The following is a 24,341-nucleotide window of genomic DNA, read 5'->3' on the forward strand; positions in this document are numbered from 1 at the left end:
CACAGGCAGGAATGACTTACTATGATGCTCAGTGCTGCATCTCAGTGGAATGAGTCTTTGGCTGAATGTACTCCTGTGCCCAACCAGTACATTATGTAGTGGGTGGGAGACATTGTCCAAGATGGCATGCAATTTGGACAGCATCCTCTTTTCAGACACCACCGTCAGAGAGTCCAGTTCCATCCCCACATGCCGAACCATCCAGTACAAAGAATCAGATCTAGGTTATCTAAAGGGATAGAACTCAAATCGGGATGAGTGGATGTAGTGGCTTCTACAATTGACAGACAATCATACCATTTGGCATCACTGTGTATGGGGACAAGGGTGGCCGGTTTAAGAGCAGGTGCTCTTTTAAAACTCAAATTTGGTTCTGATAATAGCATGACTTCATACCCTGTTGGCCTTGCTGCATGAAGTGTTGTGATGCTGCTGAGTTGAGGGGTGGCATTACTGCGTGCGGGGTCAATACTGTGCAGGGATGGTCCAATATTACAGGCACTGCCTTCCCAACCCTCACTGCTGTTGCTGCCACAGCTCATAGCCAGTCAGACAAGCCACGCATTACAGAGTGGAGTAATATGCCACCGGTCTTTTCAAGCCACCATGTTCCTGAGTCATTAGAGCCCTCGCAAATCCCCCCTTTTGATTTGTAAATAATCTGGAAGCAATACCCAAGGCTGGTGTGTGGAGCAATTCCTTCTTCAGAGGCTTATTTGCCTGTTCCATTTCTGGGTTCCACTGGATCTGCAGAACATAGCTCAAATAGGTAACAGTCGTTTGGCGGAACCGTAACAGGTAATATGGCTTGGTGTCCATGGGCTGCCAGGTGGTTTAACAATGCCACAGAGGCTTTCTGGCAATCTGTCAGTGTCTTAGAGGCCAGCAGCAGGTCATCAGCATATTGTAAACTGACATTAGTGACTGGCAACAGTAATGTGTTCAAATCGCCTTGTACAATAGCTGCACATGCCACTGGCCTCTCAGTATTTCCCTGAGACATCTCATCCAGCTGTATTGTTGTCCATTATACATAACGGTCAACAGGTATTGACTGTCCTCATGCAGAGGGACCAAGAAGAAGGCGGAACAGAGGTCAATCATTGTGTACCTGTCATGATCCCGTCTGGCAATTCCCCATCTTGCTATTACCTCATTAATTGGGCCTTTATCTCCTCGTCTGATTTCCAATCATTCCCAGTTCCACTAATTACAGCACACCTGGTTCCCACTAGCAAACATAGGATAAAACTCGGGCAGCACAGCCATGCTTTGCCAGTTTGTTGGTTGACCCTAGTGTGAATAAACCTTATTTCCTGATTCCTTGGGACTGTCAGTTCTAAGTTCTGCATCATTTCCTGGAGACTCTACGTAAACCTTGTCTCTGTGTAAAGACTCTCCTGGATACCAGTTCCCCGTTCGCAGTGGTGCTAATGCCTCATGACTCTGCATCCGCGCCTGTGTCCTGCACTTGGGTTCGTCCTTAGCCTCGTCCTTGCTACAGAATGAACTGGCCAAGAATGAACCTAGCGGATACGGACTCCATGCCACAGGCCCTCGCCAGCCAGGGCTACTTACTGGGCGCCCACGAGCAATTGTTCAGAGAGGTCACGGAAAACCTTTGTGCGCTGTCCACGAATGTGAGGAAGGTCAGTGAGCAGGTTGACTGGGTATCCGCTTCCCTTACTCTGTCCCTTCCTAGAACCCCGACTGACCAAATCAAACAGCCTGAGATAGCTACGCCCCTTGGATTGGCAACACAAACACCTCGAGAGCTGTACGTACCTGAACCAGAACCATACGCTGGAGACCAAGGGAAGTGCCGGGCCTTCTTATTACAATGAGCTTTGGTCTTTAAGCAACAGCCACGTACATACACCTCGGACAGATCAAAGATTGCATACATATGGGGCCGTTACAAGGGGATGCCATGGCATGGGCCATCGCGATCTGGGACAACCGACCAGAGGTCTGTTCCTCCTTCCCCTCCTTCGTCTCTGAAATGAGGAAGGTCTTTGAACAGCCCATTCACGGTAAGGACACCGCTAAGTGCTTGCTAACTCTGTCCGCCTTGGTGGATTCCGGTGCCGAGGGTAATCTGCTGGACGAGGACATAACCTCCCGGGCTGGAATACCTCAGGAGCCGTTAAGTATCCCTCTGGAGGCCCGGGCACTGGATGGAAAACTGCTGGCTCAGGTTACCCACTGTACGCCACTCTGACCTTGATTCTGCCCGGAAACCATCGAGAGGAGGTACGATTTACAAGCCCCTGTAGTTCTAGGATATCCCTGGCTGAACCACCACAACCCCTACATCGACTGGTCTACCGGGAGGATAGCCAGCTGGAGCCCATTTTGCCACGCCACCTGTCTGCGGTCGGCTCCATCCCCTCAGGAGGCTACCGTGACCCTGCCTGTCTTGGAACCCCCCTCGTCTTGTCCCAAGTCCCTGCAGAATACCATGACCTGGGACAGGTATTCAGCAAACAACAGGCTCTTTCCCTGCCTCTGCACCACCCGTATGATTGTGCTAGCGATCTTCTCTCCGGGGCCTCATTACCCACCAGTCATCTTTATAACTTATCCCGACCGGGGAGAGAGGCCATGCAGAAATACATTAGTGAGTCCCTCGCGGCAGGCATTATTTGACCTTCATCCACCCCGGTGGGCACCGGTTTCTTCTTTGTAGAGAAGAAGGATGGGTTGCTTCATCCCTGTATTGATTACCGAGGCCCAACTAATATAACAGTTAAAAATAAATACCCACTACCCCTCATTAACTCGGAATTTGAACCATTTCACGGAGCCACCATCTTCTCGAATTTGGACCTTTGTAGCGCCTACCATCTAGTCAGGATGAGGGAGGGAGACGAGTGGAAGACGGCCTTTAATACACCTTTGGACCCAATGCCCCCGCTGTTTTTCAAGCCCTAATCAATGATGTACTGCGGGACTTTATTAATCACTTCGTGTTCGTCTACCTAGATGATATCTTAATATTTTCTAGCAGCCCCCAGAAACACATTCACCATGTCCGTCTAGTCCTCCAGAGACTGTGGGAGAACAAGTTATTTGTGAAGGTGAAGAAATGTGAGTTCCACGACCCTTCTGTCAGCTTCCTGGGCTACATCATCGAGAGCGGGCAGGTGAGGGCAGATCCCAAGAAGATCTGAGCAATGGAAGAATGGCCCAGACCCACGACCCGCAAGCAACTTCAACGGTTTTTGGGGTTTGTGAGCTTTTATTGCCAATTTATCAGGGATTACAGTCAGGTGGTGGCGCCCCTTACCCGACTTTCCTCGCCTACCACACCTTTTTGTTGGGACTCCAAGGCTGATTCGGCATTCACTGACCTGAAGAGGTGGTTCACAACCACTCCCATCCTGGTCCAACCGGACCCCTCCTGTCAATTCATTGTTGAGGTTGATGCCTCCGACTCCAGGGTAGGAGCAGTCCTGTCCCAACGATCAAGTTCGGATGAAAAGCTTCATTCCTGTGCCTTCTTTTCTCGCCGACTGTTCCCTGCCAAGCGGAATTACGATGTGGGGAATCGGGAACTACTGGCGGTCAAGCTAGCATTGGAGGAGTGGAGGCACTGGCTGGAGGGGGTGGAACACCCATATATTGTTTGGACTGATCATAAGAACCTGGGATATATTCTGACCACCAAACGTTTGAACTCCTGCCAGGCCCGTTGGGCATTATTTTTTTGGATGGTTCAAGTTTTCCCTCACATACTGTCCAGGGTCCAGGAACAGGAAGCCAGATGCACTCTCCCGCCAATACGACTCCAAGGAGGACACATCCAGCCCAAGGTCTATCCTCCCACCATCCTGCGTGGTGGCAACTCCCACCTGGGAGATTGAGTCCATAGTAAAGAAAGCCCAACGGGATGACCCTGACCCCGGCAATGGACCTGCCGATCGCCTTTTTGTGCCTGATTCCGTCAGATCTCAGGTTCTCCGGTGGGGGTACACATCTCAGTTCGCCTGCCACCCTGGAAGTGATCAGACCCTGGCTCTCCTGAAAAGACACCTTTGCTGGCCTTCCATGGAGGCGGATACCCGTTCCTATGTCTCGGCATGTTCCATTTGTGCCCATGGAAAAGCCTCTCATCGGCCACCTGTGGGGTTACTTCATCTCCTCCCTGTCCCTGGTTGTCCTTGGTCGCACACTGCCCTAGATTTCATCACCAGTCTACCCCCTTCACACGGAAACACCACCGTACTCACCATGGTAGACTGGTTCTCCAAGACAGTGCACTTTGTAGTCCCCCACAAACTCCCTTCTGCTCAGGAAACCGCAGACCCTCTTGTCTGCCAGGTCTCCCATCTGCACAGAATTCCCGCGGACATCGTCTTCAATCAAGGTCCCCAATTCATCTCATAGGTATGGAAGGCCTCCTGTCAAGCCTTAGCTGCCTCAGTCAGCCTGTCATCCGGCTTCCATCCACAGACGAATGGGCAAACAGAAAGGGTCAACCAGGACTTGGAGGCAATGCTACGTTCTATTACAGCCAACAACCCATCTAGCTGGAGTGACCACCCCGTGTGGGTTGAGTATGCCCACAACTCTCTGGTTAGTGGTGCCATCGGAAGGTCTCCCTTCAAGTGCTCCCTTAGGTACCAACCCCTGTTGTTCCCCACGCAAGAAGAGGAGATTGCGGTGCCGTCTGTTCAGGCCTATATCGATCAGTTCCACAAGGTTTGGGAGGACACATGCATGGCCCTGCTCAGATCACCTGATCGCAATAGGAGGACTCCTGCACATGAGTATTGACCTGAGCAGATGCTGTGGCTTTCGTCCAAAGACATCCCTCTCAAAAACGAACTTAAGAAACTCGCCCCTCACTTCCTGGGACCTTTCAAGGTCGAAAGTACTATCAACCCCACAGCAGTCCGACTTAAACTACCAAGATCTATGCATGTCCACCCTACTTTTCATGTTTCCCAGTTAAAACCACTTAACCACTTTCCGTCAGCCCCTTGTGTCCTCTGACCAAAACCCCTCCACCCGCCTGGATCATTGACAACCATCCGGTATACACTGTCCGGCGGCTACTAGGTGTGCACCGTTGGGGCAGGAGCCTCCAATACCTGGTCGACTGGGAAGGGTATGGCCCGGAGGAGCATTCCTGGGTTCCCGCTCCTTCATCCTGGACCCCTCCCTCATCCAAGACTTCCATTGGGACCATCCGGACAATCCTGGAGGATCGACTAGTGGCTCCCGTTGAGGGGGGAGGTGTATTGTCATGTTCCCGTCTGGCAATTCCCCATTTTGCTATTACCTCCTTAATTGGGCCTTAATCCCCTCGGCTGATTTCCAATTATTCCCAGTTCCACTAATTACAGCACACCTGGTTCCCACTAGCGAACATAGGATAAAACTCAGGCGACACAGCCATGCTTTGCCAGTTTGTTGGTCGACTCTAGTGTGAGCAAATCTTGTTTCCTGATGCCTTGAGACTGTCAGTTCTAAGCTCCGCATCATTTCCTGGATATTCTACGTAAACCTTGTCTCTGTGTAAAGACTCTCCTGGATACCAGTTCCCCGTTCGCAGTGGTACTAACGCCTCATGACCCTACCTCTGCGCCTGTGTCCTGTACTTGGGTTCGTCCTCAGCCTTGTCCTTGCAACAGTACCATGGTGATTCAGATGGTATAGAGGCTAAAATAGCACTTATGTCTGGTACAACCAGGAAAATGGGCGGTACTATCTGGTTGACAGCCCACAAGTCTTGCACAAACCACCATTTGTCCAGCCTGCCTGGTTTTGGGATTGGCAATATGGGGTATTACAAGGGTTTTGCATCATGCATAACACTCCTTGCTGTAAAAGAATCCTGATAACATGTTTAATACCGTTAATAGCCTCAGGAGATAAAGGGTATTAGGAATGGAGGAGAGTCTCAAGTTTTTCTTAAGTGTGGTTTGGTGGGGTGCCGCAGAGGCAACTAAACTCACATGATTCTTGTACAATGCCCACAAGGATGGGTCTACTTCTTACAGTCAAAGTGGGGGGTCATACTGAGGCGAAGGGTTTGGCTTTCCCATCTAACGATACAAGGGATCCTAAAAGGGAGAGTCTTAAGAGGGTTTGTCACTATCACTCACGTATTGAGACCAAAATAGACTAAGCCAATTGGAAAGGTGCTCCAAATTGCTCTTTTAACCGTTTCACTATCGGACCCAGATCTTTAGACTTGGAGGGGGGCTTTATTCCCAGGAATTCATGAGGTATGGAGCGGTCTCCCTCCAGGAAGTAATTTATCTGTATTTCAGCGGCTATCCCTTCAGGACTGAAAATATTTGGCCTTGAAAGCACAGATTATAATGCCTCGGCTTTTTCTTACAGCCATCATCAATTTGAGTGAGTGAGCTACTTTGGGTTGCAGACAATTTAAAAAGGTTTGCACCATTGGAGGTCCTTTCTGTTCCAATTATATCCCTGCACTACTTTCCCTTGCATCTTTAAACCAGAAAATGAAATCTGTTATGGGCTCACCCTTTTTCTGTTGGCATCTCATTACCTCCCCAAAATCACTATGCTATCTGGCCCCTGCTAGGATTTTCTCTTTGATAGGGTTGCCAACTTTCTCACTCCCAAATAAGGGACAAAAATAGCAGTCAAATACAGGACACGTGTTTACCCTGAGGTAGACTACAATGACCATGAAGCCTTGCGCAGGCACCTGTGTGCGCATGCGTGAACGTGCCGATTTTATTTTCTACAAGTTGGTTTTGGCTTAATCTTCCCGATTCTGTTCAGTGAAACTACACGGTACATACATTATTTCTACTTTATAAAGACTGTGTATTTATCATATCATTCCTGCTTTTACTGTATGTTAGTGTTATTTTAGGTTTTATGTGTTATTTGGTATGATTTGGTAGGTTATTTTTTGGGTCTGGGGAGGTTCAAAAATTTTTCCCATATAGATTAATGGTAATTGCTTCTTCGCTTTATGCCATTTCGGCACGATAGGTTTCATAGGAACGCTCTACCTTAGTGGGGAAATACGGGACAAGGGCAGTCCCGCATGGGATAAACCAATTTAGCCCAATATATGGGATGTCCCGGCTAATACGGGACAGTTGGCAACCCTACTCTTTGACTTGTCCTAACCATGTCTGCCTGCATACTGGGGTTGCCTTCACCTCCATCTGCACTCGGAACCCAATCACCATTTGTTCCCTGGGGTACAGTGTATTGTTGTTTGAGATTGGACCTGGAGCTGCCAGAGACGACCCACAGGAGTCGCTGCAGGTCTCCAGGTAAAGGGTTAAAAATTTCACAAGTTTGTACTAACCAATTGTGGAATGCAATAGGTTTCTTAATAGGGTTAGGGGTGTCTCTGATCATATGAGCAAGAACAATTAAAATAACCTTTGTTACTCCAATTTCTCTAACTAATTAGATCCAGTGTTATTCCCTATTTAGGAGTTTACGGAGGAATTGGAGTAACAAAGGTTATGCTAACTAAACAGGAATTTGGTTTTTGTTGATATCTGAGATTGGGAACCTAAATAGAATGCTTGAATTTTGAATTGTGCTTGCTCATGTAAATATTTTGTACATATTGTCTTTTTCTTATAAACAAAACTTATTTCAAGAAGTGTGTGGTTTAGAAACAAAGAAAACCTACAACACAATCCAGGCCTTTCGGCTCACAATGCTGTGCTGAACATGTATTTACTTTAGAAATTACCTCGGGTTACCCATTGCCCTCTATTTTTCTAAGCTCCATGTACCTATACAGCAGTCTCATAAAAGACCCTATTGTATCTGCCTCCATCACTGTCGCTGGAAGCCCATTCCACGCACTCATCACTCTCTGTGTTTTTACAGAAAAAACTTACCCCTGACATCCCCTCCATACCTACTTACAAGCACCTTAAAACTGTGCCCTCTCATGTTAGCCATTTCAACCCTCGGAAAAAGCCTCTGGCTATCCACACAATCAATGCCTCTCATCATCTTGTACACCTCTATCAGGTCACCTCTCATCCTCTGTCGCTCCAAGGAGAAAAGGCCAAGTTCACTCAACCTATTCTCATAAGGCATGCTCCCCAATCCAGGCAATATCCTTGTAAATCTCCTCTGCACCCCTTCTATGGTTTCCACATCCTTCTTGTAGTGAGGTGACCAAAACTGAGCACAGTACTCCAAGTGGGGTCTTATAAAGCTGTAACATTACCTCTCCGCTCTTGAACTCAATCCCACATTTAATGTAGGGCAATACACTGTATGCCTTCTTAACCACAGAGTCAACCTGCACAGCAGCTTTGAGCGTCCTATGGACACTGACCCTAAGATCCCTCTGATCTTCCACACTACCAAGAGTCTGACCATTAATACTATATTCTGCTGTCATATTTGACCTGCCAAAATGAACCACCTCACACTTATCAGGGTTGAACTTCATCTGCTACTTCTCAGCCCAGTTTTTCATCCCATCAATGGCCCGTTGTAACTTCTGACAGCCCTCCACACTATCCACAACACCCCCAACCTTTGTGTCACCAGGAAATTTACTAACCCATCCCTCCGCTTCCTCACCTAGGTCATTTATAAAAATCACAAAGAGAAGGGATCCCAGAACAGATCCCTGAGGCACACCACTGGTCACTGACCTCCATGCAGAATATGACCCATCTTCTGTGGGCAAGCCAGTTCTGGATCCACAAAGCAAGGTCCCCCTGGATCCCATGCCTCCTTACTTTCTCAATAAGCCTTGCATGGGGTACCTCATCAAATGCCTTGCTGAAATCCATATACTGCTGTACTTCCATCAATGTGTTCAGTCACATCCTCAAAAATTCAATCAGGTTCGTAAGGCATGATCTGCCTTTGACAAAGCCATGCTGATTATTCCTAATCATATTATGCCTCTCCAAATGTTCATAATTTCTGTCTCTCAGGATCTTCTCCATCAACTTACCAACCACTGAAGTAAGACTCACTGGTCTACAATTTCCTGAGCTATCTCTACTCCCTTTCTTGAATAAGGGAACAACATTTGGAGGGTTGCAAATGTTGTTCCGGAACCTCTCCCATCCCTAATGATGATGCAAAGTTCATTGCCAGAGGCTCAGCACTCTCCTCCCTCACCTCCCACAGTAGCCTAGGGTATATCTTGGCTGGTCCTGGTGACGTGTCCAACTTGATGCTTTTCAAAAGCTCCAGCACACCCTCTTCCTTAATGTTTATATGCTCAAGCTTTTCAGTCCACTGTATGCCATCCCTACAATTGCCAAGGTCCTTTTCCTTAGTGAATACTGAAGCAAAGTATTCATTAAATACCTCCGATTCTATACACACTTTTCCGCTATCACACTTGATGTGTCCTATTCCCCCATGTCTTATCCTCTTGCTCTTCACATACTTGTAGAATGCCTTCTGATTTTCTTTAATCTTGCTCGCCAAGGCCTTCTCATGGTTCCTTCTGGCTCTCCTAATTTCATTCTTAAGCTCCTTCCTGCTAGCCTTATAATTTCTAGATCTCTATTATTACCTAGTTATTTGAACCTTTTGTAAGCTTCTCTTTTCTGCTTGACCAGATTTTCATCAGCCTTTGTACACCATGATTCCTGTACTGTACCATCCTTTCCCGTCTCATTGGAACGTACCTATGCAGAACACTATGCAAATATCCCCTGAGCATTTGCCACATGTCTGCCGTACATTTCCCTGAGAACATCTCTTCTCAATTTATGCTTCCAAGTTCCTACCTGGTAGCCTCATATTTCCTCTTACTCCAATTAAACGCTTTCCTAACTGTTCCTATCCCCCTCCAATGTTATGGTAAAGGAGATAGAATTGTGATCACTATCTCTAAAATGCTCTCCCACTGAGAGACCTGACACCTGAGCAGGTTCATTTCCCAATACCAGATCAAGTACAGCCTCTCCTCTTGTAAATTCAGGGAACCTTCCTGAACACACCTAACAAACTCCACTCCATCTAAACCACTTGTTCGAGAGAGATGCCAATCAATATTAGGGAAATTTAAATCTCCCACCACGACAACCTTGTTATTATTGCTCCTTACCTGAATCTGTCTCCCTATCTGCTCCTTGATGTCCTTGTTACTATTGGGTGGTCTATAAAAATACTCAGTAGAGTTATTGACTTCCTTCCTGTTCATAACTTCCACCCACAGAGACTCAGTAGACAATCCCTCAATGACTTCCTCCTTTTCTGCAGCTGTAACACTACCTCTGATCAGCAGCCACACTCCCACCTCTTTTGCCTCCCTCCCTGTCCTTTCTGAAACATCTAAAGCCTGGCACTCTAAGTAGCCATTCCTGCCCCTGAGTCATTCAAGTCTCTGTAATGACCACAACATCATGGCTCCAAGTGCTGATCCATGCTTTAAGCTCATCCACTTTGTTCGTGATACTCCTTGCATTATAATAGACACATTTCAAACCATCAGTATGAGCATATCCCTTCTCTATCACCTGCCTATCCTCCCTCTCACACTGTTTACAAGCTTTCTCAATTTGTGAGCCAACCACCCCTTCCTCCATCTCTTCAGTTTGGTTCCCACCCCCCAGCAAATCTAGTTTTTACTCTCCCCAATAGTCTTAGCAAAGCTTCCTGTCAAGATATTGGTCCTCCTCAGATTCAAGTGCAACCCGTACTTTTTGCACAGGTCATGACTGCCCCAAAAGAGGTCCCAATCTGAATCCCTGCCCCCTGCTTGAATCCCTCAGCCATGCATTTATCGTCCACCTCACTCTATTCCTATACTCACTGTCATGTGGCATAGGCAGTAATCCTGAGATTGCTACCTTTGAGGTCCTGCATCTTAACTCCTTCCCAACTCCCTGTAGTCTGTTTTCTGGATCTCCTCCTTGTTCCTATCTACGTCGTTGGTACCAATATGTACCAGGACCTCTGCCTGTTCACTTTCCCACTTCAGGATATCGTGGTGATCAGAAATAGCCAGGACCCTGGCTAGAATGTTTCTATTCACTGCCTCCTTCCGATACCTGGGTTATTCTGATGGTCCATTAGCACCTAATGTAATTTGATTTTTCTCTAAAGAGTGCAACAATTGGTCACACGTGATAAGACTGGTGCTACACTGGTGTTACACTGTGGCTATCGCTTGGTCATACTACCTGCTCTGTAGGCTGTGCTCTCTTGGTCTGTAAGCATGTGTGCATCCCTACCCCCTGTGGAATGTCCACAGGTTGTGACTGCTCCCATTCCATGGAAGCTGAAGCATCCCCTGTGCTCGGCACTGGGTGTGGAAACCTGTTTATATGAGGGAAGCTGGCTCCCGGAATAGGACTGAGATAATTGTATTTGTCGTTGCAGCTGCTGGGCTCTATGTTGTGAGGCGGCCGTGGCAAACATTGGTATTTCCATTATAGGATTTTCCGGCAGCCTGTCATCTAGAATTTTAGGATAGACTAGTGCACGGGGAAAAAGAGTGGGAGGGTGGGGAGGATCTACTTCCATTTTTTACATTTTTCCTTCTCTATCTCAGGTTTAGGTTTTGGTGGCTGGTGCATTTTGGCAACTTCTTCCCATTTATTGAAACACCATATAATATATTCCAAAATTCATTTTGAGTCTCCATCCCTTCCTTTGGTCTCACCTTTTCAGTAATGAATTTTCTTTAATCAGAAGAGCCTCCATAGGGCCATTCTCCCTGGTTGCATCCATATAAAATCACTAGAAAAAGTAATCACGTACCTGCTATCTCCAGCTTCCAGCCATACTTTGTCTGCCAGGGAGTCCAGGTGCACTAGGGGCTCACCCAGAAGTTACCGTTTTATCCTTTTCTCAGTATGTTTATTTAGCAGAACCTTTGTCGGTGAATCAGCAGGCCTCGAGGATGTGACTCTTCTCTTTGGCATAGTGCTGGTAGCAATTGCACATTTACTTTCATTACTACCTATTTCTTACCTTTAGTTTTAGGTCAACCTGTAATCAAATTTCACGAGTTTTCAATCACAATACAATACAATTCCTTACCTCTTTCTGGCCAGAATTTTTTCTCAGTCTTCAAAGTCCATATTGTCCTTTAATTTGACTATTTGAATTCTGTCTTCCATCTACCGTCTTTCTCCCCTCTTCATTAGCTCAGTAATGGTCACTGGCTTGGCGGGCCCCTCATCTACCACTAGCTTTGCCCTACTCACCTTGTCTCCCCCGGAGACTCATAGCTGCTCACGGTCAACTGTTCCCCACGAACGCTTCCCAATTGTCAGAGAAATTTACTATCACTGGGGTTCGCTTGGATCCCGTATCTATAGAGAGCTCATCTGCATCACCAAATTGAAAGGGAAGCTAATATGCTAAGGAAATTCAATTAAAGTTCTTTGCAAGTAAATTAGACATGGACTTTGAAGTAAATAGAGCTTTATTCATGATATTGTGGGAAGTGGAATCTCTAACAGTGAGTTTCAAGCTTCCAATAATACAGAGAGCACAGCTTCATTTATGCATGTACAAATCAATTGCAAAAACAAAGGCTGTTCGATTAACCTGGTGAATTAAAAACGATAGGCTTAGTTCACATACAGTTCCCTTGTGATAAACTGTACCCATAGCAACATCAAAAATTAAAAAATCACTCCTATGTACAATTTTGTTTGTCTCATATCCTTAAGTCTAATTCTTACAAGATAAGCAACTGTAAGTATTAATTCTAAGAATTGTCTCTGCTAAAAGCGAAGGCCATATCGATGAACTAATTTGCAAACTGTTTCCATACTCAAAAGGCCAATGTTAGCACTTTGTCTATCAAAATCTATAACTCACAGTATTTTCCTCCGTACCAACTAAGGCCATAGTGACATTATTTTCACTTTAACTTTGCTCGTTTGTGTCTCTCACTGTGTACCGTGGACTATTACTCACGTATCCCCATGTTAGCATCCATGACAGCCTCCTCCGTACTGATTCACTCTTTGCTCTTGCTGTTTCTCTCCCTCCAAATTCTGCCACCTCATAACTGTCGGTGCATTTGATGATACTTGCTGATATTTAGGTTTGTACTCGTCATCAATTTGTTGTGTCTGTACCACCACATATCAAGTAAATAAAAGCACGCACATGGAGCTGAGGTTAACTGCTATATTCACTTTGCAGCGAGAGAGAGCGGCAGAAGGTGCATGCGCAGGATAACAGATCAATGTGCATGGGTAAGTTAGCAGTCAATAACAGTGCTCGGGGAGTCATTGCTCTAAAAGAAATGGATCCTCCATCACTTAGAATTTGTACCATTTATAAAACGCACTGCATTTGTCACTGTCAGCATCTCTGAGAATCCATCCCTGTCCCAACATATTGATGCAGTTACAAAGAAGGCACAGCAGTGGCTATATTTCATTAGGGGTTTGAGGAGATTTGGTATGTCACTGAAGACACTTGCAAATTTCTACCGATGTGCTGTGGAGAACATTCTAACTGGCTGCATGACTGAATGGTAATGGCGGGTGGGGTGGTGTTGGGGGCGAAGGATACAAGGCTACTGCACAGGCTCGAAAGGAGCTGCAGGAAGTTGTGTGATCAGTCAGCTCCATCATGGGCACAAGTCTCTGTCACATTCAGAACGTTTTCAAGGAATGGTGGCTCAAGAAGGTGGCATCCATCATTCAGGACCCCATCATCCATGTCATGCCCACTTCTCATTGCAACATCAGGAGCCCGAAGGCACACACTCAATGATTCAAGAACAGTACTGCCGCCGCAAAAACGATAAATTTCATGACGCATGCCGGTGATATTAAACCTGACTCTGATCTCAATTTACTTGCCTGGCGACTCTGGGTGCACCCATTTTTCAATCTTTACCACCAAGAGGAACAAAGGCGGGATGTATGAATGAAGGGCACCACTGCCATATATGCTATAATATAGTATATTGTCACTCGGTCTAAATTCTGCTACTACATACTAATTCCGGGAGCACTTCATTAGAGAGACTGCAGCATTTTAAGAATGGTGCCTTACCAACACATTCAAAAGGACCATTTGGGATAGGAAATAAGTGCCTTGCCAATGGCACCTGAATTCCACAAAAAAAATATAAAATTCAAAGAGAAATTATAGTCTTTGTGGAAGTAAAGAATTGCCAAGTTACTGAAGTGTCTGAAAGCAGCATGAATATGTAATAGCCCAGTCTGTGGTTAAGGTGATTATGCCATTTATGATCATATTACTCCTTACATTAAAGTGAGGAGTCTCACTTTGAGACTCAAAATCAGCGACTAGACAGAGCTGTGGTATATTTTTGTGAGGGAGGATATTTAGATTTTTGGAAAGAATTAAAGGATCAATATATATATTAATACTTGAAGGAATGATTCTTTGCATAATTTAATGCTCATTTTTAGCACCTGAGAGGTTGAACGATCTAAAACGTTAACACCAGTTGAGTGACTAACTGTATTATATTAAGATTTAGAACTGAATGTCATTTTCTCACCTGAATTTGATATATCATTTACAGAAGTACCGTATTATACGGTGCAAAAATCTTAGACACCCGAGGTTTTTTATATGGTTTCAGATGGTATGGCCTCCACAGAGCCCTGATCTCAACATTGTCAAGGCTATTTGGGATTACCAGGAGAGGCAGAAGCAAGTGAGCCGTCCAAAGTCTGCAGAAGAACCGTGGTAAGTTCTCCAAGATGATTGGAACAACCTAACAGCCTCTTTTCTTGTACCTAAGAGAACTGATGCAGATTTTAAAGCAAAGAGTGGTCACAGCAAATATTGATTTGATTTAGTTTTTTACAGTTTACTGCTCTTTATAGTAATTTTTTGATAGTTAGAAATATTTCATTGCATTATTTTGAAAGTATCTTTGCTTTACAGATTTTTAAAAATGTGCCCAAGTCTTTTGCACAGTGCTGTATGTGTAAGAGACAGCAGGTAAAATCAGTGATTCAGTTATTGTGATAAAACGATCTACATCATTAATATTTCAACATAGCTAATACTTGGATGTACATTAATATCAAAAGCATTGCTAGGTAAATTTACATCTTGCCATTAATTTTATGTATTCTGAAACTTGTGTTGTTAGCTTCGATTGGTGGTAGGTATCTGAATGATATCTGGGCCTAGGAAAGGTTTCTAATGAAATCTAGAATGAGGTAAAGCTCTCTTGTTTTTATGCTCTGTAGTAGCTTTAGCTGAATCTGTTAGAAAGAATATATGAACATACAAGTTCAAATTGATATTATTATCAAAGTATGTGTACATATGTATGTATGTGTATACTGGGTGATGAGATACAGCTCTACCAAAGGAAGTGAAAGGCAACCCTTCCCTCCCCTAGCCTACAGGTCACCCTTGGGCAAGTTGTAGCGCCTGCTTGGACCCTGATCAGGGTCACATGAAACCATGAGAGCAGTAGAATATCACAAGTCCTGGTTATGCAACCACGGATGCCGAGCAATCACTGAAGAGTATTGATATTGACTGGGGTCACCCGTCTTGTAAAGCCACTACCCAGAAGAAAGCAATGGCAAACCACTTCTGGAAAAAAACTTGCCAAGAACAATCATGGTCTTGGAAAATGAGATTTATTTTCTCGGGTAGACCTGGAATATGCACTCAGCCTCTCAATTCTGTTCCATATTTTATAAAATCATGGCTAATCTGATTGTAATCTCAACTCTTAAACATTTATTCAGATTCTGCTTCCATAGTTCTTTGAAAAAGACTTCCAAAAACTCACATCCCTCTGCTAGAAAAAAAATCATTTAAATGCTTAAATGGACAAAGCCTTAAAGAGAAATGTTTATTCTCCCACACAAGTAGCCATCCTCTCCAGATCCACTATGTCAAGACTCTTCATGATCCAATAGGTATCAATCAAATTGCATTTCACTCTTCTAACTTCCAAAGGATACAAGTTTGTTCTGTCCTGTCTCTTTTCATAGGACAATGATCCCATTGGAAGTATTAACTTGCTTCATCTATCTTAACATCCTTCATTAAGGAAGAAGCTGACACTATCCAAATAGTCTACATAATAACATATATCTGCAATGAATTTCATTGGCAATTAACAAAGTCATTCTGTAGCTTTCTTACAGATTTGTTGTTCCTGCATACTAACTTTTGAAAACCCTGAGCTAGGAAATCCCAATCCCTCTGCATTTCAGATCTCTATAACAAAAACCATTTATATATTATACTTCCTTTTAAAAATATTTTCTTTTAAGATTAACAACCACATTTTTCCACATTATACATTATCCACTTTTTAACCTAACTGCGTCATTTGTAGCTACTTCATGTCTTCTTCATAACTTCCCTTTCTATTTGGGGATAAGTAAAAGACTATGACTCTCCGATAGTGGAGGCATTCTGTTTAAAACCTCCAGTACATGGGCAAAAAATAAATAAAAAAGAAGGTGAATGAGCAACCACATAGATGGATAGACAAAATGACCCACTCTAGACTAGTAGTCATGCACTAATTCCAATTAATTTACTGTCTTTATCTGTGAAGAAAGACAGAGCATAATTGTTTAACATCTTTGCTCTTCCCTTTGTTCCATCCATAAATTTATTTGTGTCAGTTTTGGAGAGTCTCATTAATTTCTCATTGTGTTTTCGTTTTCGTGTACCTGTCAAATCTCCTGCATTCTGGTTTTATGTTGCTTGCAGACCTACTCTTGTGTTCTACTTTCCCCTTTCTTCCAAAGATCCTTGTTCCTCCTTTGCTGAAAACTGTTTTCCTTCACCATCCTTATGCTTCATTGATCTTTTGACATCATTATAAACATTTTTCTTTGACCCAGTACTATCTATAATTGTTCATGATAACTGTGGCTGGACAATTTTATCTGTTTTAGTTTGTTTTGTTTGAGTACTTGTCACAAACAGCAATAATTTTAAAGAAGAATTATTACTCAGAGAGTTCTCAACAAATCAAAATGTTATTCAAATATCTCAGAAAGTTATAATTTGGTATTTTCATGGCCATGAGGTTAGCTTTCCAATCTACCAAAGACAAATCAAGGTTCATGCTTTCAGAGCTTGCTTTATTCAGATTTAAGACATTTATGTCAAATTAAAATAAATTTCTTCCTAACTTTAAATCCTATAATATTATGTTTACTGTTTCCTAAAGCCCCTTTATCCAAACATTCTCAATTAACCCTTTCTCCTTAATACTAAATGTATCTTGGCTTGTTACCTTATTGGTTCCTTTACATATTGATCACAAAAAAAATATACACACCATAAATGTATCCTTTGCATTGTCACTGTTAATTTTGTTTGCCCAATTTTTATGTGGATGAATATCTCCCATGATTATTGTTTTTCAGACTCAGATCATTGTCAGATACACTAAGGTGCAATGAAAGTCTTTGTTTACGTGAAAACTAGAATAGTTTTACTGCACACCCTGACCATGCCTTGCATTTTAAGTATTGTTTGGAAGACTATAATCAAAAACTTCCTGTGTTTTCTGCTCCTCAGTCATACTTTCACAAAAATATCACATTATGGGAATCCTTGGCTTGTGACCAGACAGAATGGAAAAAGAGTATTTGGAAAAGCATTGATCACCTCAAGTCCCATTGACAGGAGCATGCAAATGGTGAAATAAAAATAGCAAAAAATATGCAGGACCATCCAATTATTGCAACAGCAGAACATAAACTATCAAATCCTCTCAGGGCAGAGGTTTCATCAGACATCTCAGAAACCACCTCAGAACTGAGCTATTGCACTTTGTGAGGTATTACACTTTGGAAGGACAAACCAAGGTAGAACATACAGAGTTAATGGTAAGGCACTGGGGAGTGCAGTAGAACAGAGGGATCTGGGAATACAGATACAAAATTCCCTAAAAGTGGCGTCACAGATAGACAGGGTCGTAAAGAGAGCTTTTGGTACGTTGGCCTTTATTAATCAAAGTATTGAGTATAAGGGCTGAAATGTTATGATGAGGTTGTATAAGGCATTGGTGAGGCCGAATCTGGAGTATTGTGTTCAGTTTTGGTCACCAAATTATGGAAAGGATATTAATAAGGTTGAACGAGTGCAGAGAAGGTTTATAAGGATGTTGCCGGGATTTGAGAAACTCAGTTACAGAGACGGGTTAAATAGGTTAGGATTTTATTCCCTGGAGCATAGAAGAATGAGGGGAGATTTGATAGAGCTATATAAAATTATGATGGGTATAGATAGAGTGAATGCAAGCAGGCTTTTTCCACTGAGGCAAGGGGAGAAAAAAAACCAGAGGACATTGGTTAAGGGTGAAGGGGGAAAAGTTTAAAGGGAACATTAGGGGGTGCTTCTTCACACAGAGAGTGGTGGGAGTGTGGAATGAGCTGCCAGACGAGGTGGTAAATGCGGGTTCTTTTTTAACATTTAAGAATAAATTGGACAGATACATGGATGGGAGGTGTATGGAGGGATATGGTCCGTGTGCAGGTCAGTGGGACTAGGCAGAAAATGGTTCGGCACAGCCAAGAAGGGCCAAAAGGCCTGTTTCTGTGCTGTAGTTTTTCTGTGGTTTCTAACTGTGGTGAAAGCACATCATCCTCAGCCTTAATATACAACCTGAGAAGTTGAACCCGAGGTAAGACAAGCTTGGGTTGACTTCACTGGAGTGGCAGAGGCTGAAGGGACACCTGACAGAAGTTTGAGAAAGTCTGAGCGACATAGATATGTTAGACAGCGGGTATCTTTATCTCAGGGTCAAAATGCCCAATAGGAGAGAGCATTTATTTCAGGTGAAAGGGAGAATGTTCAAAGCAGATTTGCAGTCAAGGTTTTTGCATGGAGAGCAGTGTGTGTTAACTTAATTAGTTTGACACAAATTTGTTCACTGAGGGGTTTGTTCCTGCGCTGTGTTGTTCTATGTTCTATGAACGTGTTAACCACATCCTATACCCAAATCGGGCAAAAGCCATCTTTCAGTATACATTTTATGTCTATCAGTAACTCAATTCTTAATTACACCTTTCTAGTTTAACTGGCTTATAATAACAACTTTTGTGCTGAATACAAAAATAAAATTCATATAAGATCATTCACAACATTTCTGTTCATGTTCTTGAAACTAAGAATATGGAGTTTTCTCAAAGAATACGGACTTATCTAAGAATATGAATCTGTTCTACTGTATATAGTGGGATAAGGGCCGTCACTGGTGATACTAAGCCAGCACGTGCAGCTACAGTGTATCAGTATGAAAATAGCCAATATATAGGCAGTGCTAATTGGTTAAATTAGAAATGTTTGCAAAATAACTGTACAGGTAAGAAACTTCTGTTATTTCACTTGAGAACAGCAAGGGCTTAGGACTGTATTGGTCTCCTTAAACCAAATATCATCATTACCAGCTCAACAGATCTTAAGGCAGACCTTCTTGCTAGGAACCATAGTGATTTAAGGAAACAACGCAACACCAACTTCTCAAAGGCAATAAGAGATGGGCATTAAATTCGGGCCTACATATCTGATAACTGAATAAAGTAAAGATTTCCCACATCATTTAACTAACTCTGTCTCAGTGTAATTTACCTGTCCTACACATTCACCCACTTGACTGCAATAGGGAAGCCCTAGAAGTCAGCTATAACCAGAATACATCATCTTAACACGCAAAAAAAAATCAATCTTCCTTTTGCTGCGTTTCTCATTCTCTTTTTTGTATTGTACTTCCTGTTCTGTAAGGCAGGTTTTGTCTGTCTGCTTGTGAGTTGTCATTTTTTTTTTGCCTTTCAGTTCACTTCTCCACATGCTCCTGCTGTAGGTTTCATGTTTCTCAAATCCTAATGTGCTTTTCTCTGCCTTGTCTTCCTACCACTGCAGCTAATGACACACATCCATGCATACATCTGTGACCAACTGCTTTCTTCAGATAAGACTCCTCCTGCTGCACCCAGCCTCTTTAGCACAAAACTGACTGTGTCCCGGAAGCACTTAATCAGCTCACTCATCATGTTAGTGATGAAAATCAAAATGCTGAAGAAGATTAATTATTAATTTAGATTTTACTGCTCTGAGTGAATTGTATTGTTAATTGTTAGAGCAATTGTTTATCATTTTTAAGTTTATTCAAAACTTGTCTTGTTAATCAGACTTAACAACATTGTTTGTTTTATTCCACTGCTAGGGAAAGTAGATTTGAATTGCTTTTCCCAAACTTTGGAAGTTAAGGAAAATCTGTTTCATTCTTTTTGCTTTTGCTTCAGAGAAGATAGAAAGAAAATCCACAGTTATTGTGAGGTTGAAATAGCGAAAGGAGGACAAAGTGCATCTCATAAAAGGCTTTTTTGAAACACTTTCTCTTGAAGTTCTTCATTGGCTTGTTTACTACGTGCATTATTTCAATGCTTATCTGGTGCACTGTATTTACATCGGTATGACATGGTTCCAGCTGACCGGTGTAGGAAATTTTCCAGACAGGTACTATATATCAGCAGGACAAGAAGTTATTTTACCTTCTGCTTGTCTCATCATTTGTACCCCAGTTGCATTGAAATCCAGATACATGCTTTTCACCCAGAGTCCCTCAGGATATGCAACATTCAGTGTTAGAGCACTTTGTATGGTCCGGAGAGGTATCAAACAGAGTTGTGCTCTTTTCCCATCACTTCCTGGCGAGTGTGTAACTACATACCACAGACCATGTGTTGTGATATACTTGTACATGCACTCGTGAGCAGACGATTAAAGTTGGTGTGCATGCGCTGTTGTTTTCATCTGAAATATCTGTCTCGAAACATGGTGGCAGCGGTGGGGCTCGGAAAATTGCCTTTTTCAACCGCAGCGACCGATTTTTTCAACTTGCAGTTGGCAGCATATTAACTCTGAAACATCGGAGGGCGAGTGTAAGAGTAGAAAAATGTTGACCGAGATGAGCAACCAGCCTCAAATAGAGACCGCTGCAGTAGTGATGCCTGGAGGTGAGACAGCAGAATCTCAGCGGCACCCAGCACCCATGGGCGACCCCGTGCCGGGGAACCATGGTCGGGGCAGAAGTCCTCCCCCAGTCAGCAGCATCTGCCCATCACCGGCCATGACAGTCAACCGCGGAGTGATAGATGGAGGGAAGATGGCGGCAGAGGTGGACTAACTACAGCGTTGTACACAACTGCACAAACAAGTTCCGGCATACCAGACGGCATTATTTTTACATACAATTGGACCATCAGGACTTGAGATCTACAACAGTTTTGTGTTCATAGATGAGGCTGAAGGCCAAGACCTCACAAAGATTTTAGCTGCCTTTGACAGATATGCTATCGGTGAAAAAAATGAGACATATGAACGGTATTTGTTCAACAAGTGGCAACAAGAACAAGGTGAGACCTTTGAATCATTTCTTGCCAGCCTTAGATCTCTTGTAAAGACATGTAATTTTTGCTCGTGTATGTCAGTCTGCTGAGGGACAAGATTGTACTGGGCATTAACGACTCCCAAACCAGAAAACGTCTGTTACAAGAGAGAAAGCTATCGCTCAGTGACTGCATTGACATCTGTGAAAGCACAGAAATGGCTGAATCATACCCACAAGCATTCAGTACAGCTGCAGACAACAGGTCCACTACTGTCCATGGGATTAAACCTCACACTAACAAGAAAGATTCAAAGCATCCTGGACAGAAGGCTAGTGCTAGTGGTGGAGCCAGAGCAAAAGGCACCTTGAACAGCCACAGAAGCAAAGTGAACCCTTGCAAGTACTGTGACAAGCAACAATATCCAGCATACAGACAGGTGTGCAAGGCGTGTGACATTCGAAATCACTTTGCAAAGGTATGCAAGCAGAAGCCCGTGCATGGGGTGGAAGCACAAAGCGATGACCAAACCGACAGGGACAGCAGCACCGAGTTTATCGACAATGTCACACTGGTGGCCAACAGTCTGAAGACAAAGCATGATGTATTCGCACAGACGCTCATCAGTAGAAAGCCAATAGACTTCCAAGTCGACAGCAGGGCGAGCATTAACATTTTACACCGCAAATACTTGGAGGGAGTAGACCACACACTAAGACAACGCACAAAAAAGCTGATGATGTGGAATAAGACCACCATGGATGCAGAAGGAATGTGTAGGGTGAAATTGCGTAACCCCATGACGAACCGCAAGTATTCTGTCGAATTTGTTGTGGTCACTGATGACTTTACACCATTGCTGGGAAGCAGGGCCAGACAGCAAATGAAGCTGATTACGGTCAACGATCGCAACTTTCGCAGGGTGCATGCATGTACACTTAAAGAAAAACAATGTACACCAGTAGAACACTATGCAGAGGTGTTCGATGATGCACTTGGGGAGCTTCTGGATGCAGACCACCTGCAGATTGATGAGGAAGTTCAACCCACAGTGTTACCCCCATGACGTCTACCTCACGCTATGAAGCGGAAAGTGAAAGCTCTTGATTAACTGGTAGACCACAAGGGGATAGCTCCAGTCCATGAACCTACGAGGTGGGTTAGTCTGTTAGTGGTCGCAGAGAAGAAGAATGGCAATCTTCGTATTGCATTGACCCTCGACCATTGAACAAACCACTGAGGAGAGAACACTACCCTCTTCCGGTGATAAAGGACATTTTGCCAGATCTTCACCAGACTAAGGTTTTCAGCAAGCTTGATATGGGTTCTGCATTCTGGCAAATGAAATTGGACAGTGAATCGAGCGTGCTCACCACTTTCAACATGCCCTTCGGGCTGTGTAGATGGCTCAGACTCCTGTTTGGAACCAGCGTTTCATCAGAGATCTTCCAGCGCAGGCTGCATTAGGTGCTGGAAGGACTATTGGGAGTGACCTGCGTCGCAGACGATATTCTGGTGTACGGAAAAGGGGAAACGCAGGAAAAGGCAATCGCCGATCATGATGTGAAACTTGAGCAGTTATTACAGCGTTGAGCAGGGCAGCATATCAGGCTCAACAAGAACAAATGTGTCTTCAGAGCGACAAAGATACCCTTTTTGGGGCATCTCACCACAAGTGAGGGACTTCAGCCTGATCCTAAAAAGGTCGCTGACGTTCTCAACATGCCAGCACCCATGGATGTGCAGGGAGTGCAGTGATTGATTGGATTTGTCAACTACCTGAGCGGTTTTCTACCAAATCTCTCAGATACCCTCGAACCAATAAGACAGCTGACAAAGCCAGATTTAGCATGTCAGTGGTCAGCTGAGCAGCAAAGCGCTCTCTCCAACATCAAGCGGATGGTATCCAAAGCACTGGTGTTGGCAAACTACCATTCTAAGGAAGAGCTAACCATCCAATGTGATGCCAGCAACAAAGGCCTAGGGGCAGCACTCCTCCAGAATAGACGTCCGATCGCATATGCAAGCAGAGCGCTAATGGACACAGAAATGCGTTACACAGCGATTGAAAAGGAAAGGCTCACAATTGTTTTCGCACTTGAGCATTTTCATCAATACACTTGTGTCCGCTTCACAAGAGTATTCAGCGACCACAAGCCGCTTGAAATGATAGTAAAGAAGCTGTTGGTGAAGGCACCAAAGCGCCTACAGGGAATGCTTCTTCGCCTGCGGAGCTATGACTTCGACATCACCTACTGTCAAGGAAAGCTCATGCACCTCGCGGACACGCTATTGTGAGCAGTTAGCAGTACTCCAGGCCAGGAGAGCAGCTTCGACGAAGTCAACATGCTATTACACCTGCCAATCCGCGATGAGCGTCTAGAGCAGATTCGCATAGCAACAACGAAAGATGAAACACTACAGATATTGAAACGCATAATCATCATCGGATGGCCGAACGAACGTGACGCGCTATCTGAGCAACTCACACCTTACTACAGCTATAGGGATGAGCTTGCAGTCCAAGACAGCTTAATCTTCAAAGGTGAGCGTGTCATCGTACCGCAAAGTGAGCGAAAGCAAATGAAGGAAAGAATTCATTCATCAGATTTGGGTGTAGAAGGATGCCTCAGACATGCACGCGAATGTCTTTTTTGACCAGGCATGAGCAGCGACATCAAGCAATATATTGCTACATGTGATGTTTGTCACACATACGAAATGCATTAACAGAAAGAATCGCTTATGAGTCATGAGGTACCTGCTCGGCCGTGGGAAAAGATAAGTGCAGACCTGTTTACATTTGAAGGAAAAGAGAACCTCATCACCGTTGATTACTACAGCAATTTCTTCGAGGTAGACCTTCTTTGTGATACGACCAGCGCAGCTGTTATTCACAAATTGAAGGCTCATTTTGCGAGATATAGTAGCCCAACACATGTGGTTAGTGATAATGGGCCACAATAGATATCAGCAGAGTTTCACAGATTTGCACGAGAATGGGATTTTGAGCACTTGTGTAGCAGCCCCGGAAATAGCAGAGCGAATGGAAAAGCTGTA

The sequence above is a fragment of the Mobula birostris genome, chromosome 3, assembly GCF_030028105.1.
Source record: "Mobula birostris isolate sMobBir1 chromosome 3, sMobBir1.hap1, whole genome shotgun sequence".
Classification (NCBI taxonomy): domain Eukaryota; kingdom Metazoa; phylum Chordata; class Chondrichthyes; order Myliobatiformes; family Myliobatidae; genus Mobula; species Mobula birostris.